The following is a 2,909-nucleotide window of genomic DNA, read 5'->3' on the forward strand; positions in this document are numbered from 1 at the left end:
ACAGTAATTTTCGATGCCAGGACTCAGGAGTCCAACTCTGTATTAGGTGTCCCATCAGGCCCTCTCTATGTCAGGTGTCCCAGCAGTCCCTTTTTATGTCAGTTGTCCTATCAGTTTCTTTCTATGCCTGGTGGTGACCCACCAGTCCCTATTATGTCATATATCTTAACAGTCATTTTCTATGCCAGGACTCAGGAGCCCCGTCAGTCCCACTCTGTGTTAGGTGACCCATCAGTCCTTATCTTTGCCTATAGTGTCTTGTCAGTTCTTTTCTATGTTAATTGTCTGAATAATCCCTCTCTCCATATTCCATCAGTCTTTCTCCATGAGGTATCCCATCCATCCCTCTCTATGCCAGGTTTCCCCATCAGTCCCTTTTAATACTAGCTGTCCCATAGGTGTCTCTATATGTCAGGTGTCCCACCAGTTCCTCATATGACATGTATTTTAACAGACCTTTTCTATGCCAGAACTCAGGAGTCCCATCAGTCCCACTCTGTATTAAGTATCTCATCAGTCCATCTCTATGCCAGGTTTCCCATCAGTGCTTTTTTATATATCTGCCCCATACGTATGTTTATATGCAGGGCTGGTGCAAGGATTTTTGACACCCTAGGCGAAACCTCATTTTGCGTTGCCCCCTTGGCTCCAGCCCTGACTCCACCCCCTTTACCCTGCCCATGTATAGCTCACATTTTGAATGGAGTGCCCATCAAATGCAGCCTCACTATCACCCATCAAATGCAGCCTCACCAGCGTTCATCAATTGCAGCCTCACCAGTGCCCATCAATTGTAGCTTCACCAGTGCCCATCAAATTCAGCCTCACCAGCGACCATCAAATGCAGCCTCACAAGTGCCTATCAATTGCAGTTTCACCAGCGCCCATCAATTGCAGCCTCACCAGCGCCCACCAATTGCAGCCTCACCAGCGTCCATCAATTGCAGCCTCACCAGCGCCCATCAATTGCAGCCTCACGAGAACGTTTGCTTGCTTCCATTCATTCGGGAGTCGGGACACAGACACAGTCCTCCACCACCGCTGCGCCTCTGACACTATGTGCGAACGGATCAGCAGCTGCCTGCTGATGCTAAGACTTAGTTGCTTGCTGCAGAGAGAAGAGAGTAGGAACACCAGTGGCCAAGCGCCCTAAGCAGCAGTGGCGCCCTAGGTGGCTTCCTAGTTTGCCTAGTAGTAGCACCGGCCCTGTCTATATGCCAAGTACCGCATCAGTTTTTCCTTATATCATATTAGTCCCTCTCTATATGCCATGTGAACCGGGCTGGTGGAAAGATTTTTGACACCCTAGGTGAAACCTAATTTGGCTCCACCCACTTTGCCCTGCCCATGTATACCCCACCTTTTTAATGAAACGCCCATCAAATGCAGCCCACCAGCGCCCATCAAATGCAGCCTCACCAGCGCCCATCAAATGCAGCCTCACCAGCGCCCATCAAATGCAGCCTACCAGTGCCCATCATTGAATGTTTGCTTGCTTCCATTCATTCGGGAGTTGGGACACAGACACAGTCCTCTGCCACTGCTCCTCTGACACTATGTGCAAACGGAGCAGTGGCTGCATGCTGATGCTGAGACTTAGTTGCTTGCTGCAGAGAGAAGAGAATAGGAACATCAATGGCCGGGCGCCCTAGGCAGCAATGCGCCCTAGTTTGTCTAGTGGTAGCCCCGCCCCGCAGGTGACCCACCAGTTGCTCTTATGACATGTATCTTAACAGTCCTTTTCTATGCCAGGACTCAAGAGTCCCATCTGTCCCACCCTTTATTAGGTGACCTATCAGTCCTTCTCTATGGCAGGTGTGCTAGCAGTCCCTATCTTCAATCCTCTTATACCTTGCCCTGCTCATAGAGGAGCACATTGATGTTTAGAGCTATTCAGGAACAGGTGAGAAGAGTTTATTAGTAATATTGTTATTATTATTAGTTCACACCTTTGTTTTAAAGATAAAAATATAAAATAAGAACTTTCTTGTGTATTTAACTTTGTAGCTATATACCAATAATTCTAAGTGAGATCATCGCAGGCGATCCTGCCCCTTCATCCCTCCACCATTCCTACCTCTCTATAACCCCCAGGGACCGCGTTGCCTGTGATTGGCTGGACATTGATGGACGTTGCTTGTGTCCCCCATCTAGGAGCAGAGAGGGGCATTGTGCCCGGTGAGTGTTTGCTCTGGAGCACACACAGGCTGCTGTTTGTACAATCTATTAGGCTCTTACACTGATGAACCCAGTGATGGTGGAGGGCAGTCTTCCGACCCGCAATGTTGCTTTTCAAATAAAAAAAATAAAAAAAGAAAAGAAAAGAAAAAGAAACTGTCATTGTCCTGCAGAGGGGCGGAGACTTCCACCAGCACAGCTGTCATTGGACACCGCCCGGGCACAAAGCTCGGCTCGCGCCTCTCATTTAGCCTCCGAGCAGGTCACGCCCCCTCCGCCCCTGATTGGCTGCCAGCTCCCCCCCTGTCCTGAACAATGACATTGTTCTCCCCGGTCTGGGTATAAAAAACAAGGCTGCAGGCAAGGTGCTGCCCATCACTGTGTCACCACACAGCACAGAGCTACTGGGAAACTGCTGCAACTATAGCCACAGAGCTGGCCATCTCCTCTAACAGACAAGTAAGTGGCAAGGTGGTCCCTGAGACCAGGATGGCAAGGGGTTAAATGAACTTTGCAACTTTGTAGTCTACTCTATTGTCATTAAATCAGGGAGATGGGAACTACATCTACAGGCATACCCCACTTTACAGTACACAATGGGGTTTATTTACTAAAGCTGGAAAGTGCAAAATCAGAATCACTTCTGCATAGAAACCAATTAGCTTCTAACCTCAGCTTGTTCAATTAAGCTTTGGTAATAAAACCTGGAAGCTCATGCTGTTTTTGCTCTT

General features: G+C 48.5%; 1 protein-coding gene across 1 annotated transcript in view; it reads left to right on the forward strand.

Moving 5' to 3' along the window:
- Positions 1-2,506: 2,506 nt before the first annotated feature.
- Positions 2,507-2,909, forward strand: part of OLIG2 (oligodendrocyte transcription factor 2) — a 6,351-nt gene continuing 5,948 nt past the window's right edge. The window contains exon 1 of the mRNA XM_077479970.1: positions 2,507-2,637. The gene's annotated coding sequence lies outside the window, so the exon portion shown is untranslated. The remainder of the gene's footprint in view (positions 2,638-2,909) is intronic.

The sequence above is a fragment of the Lithobates pipiens genome, unplaced genomic scaffold, assembly GCF_037356315.1.
Source record: "Lithobates pipiens isolate NorthernLeopardFrog02 unplaced genomic scaffold, aLitPip1_a1.2 Scaffold_16, whole genome shotgun sequence".
NCBI classification, from domain to species: Eukaryota; Metazoa; Chordata; class Amphibia; order Anura; family Ranidae; genus Lithobates; species Lithobates pipiens.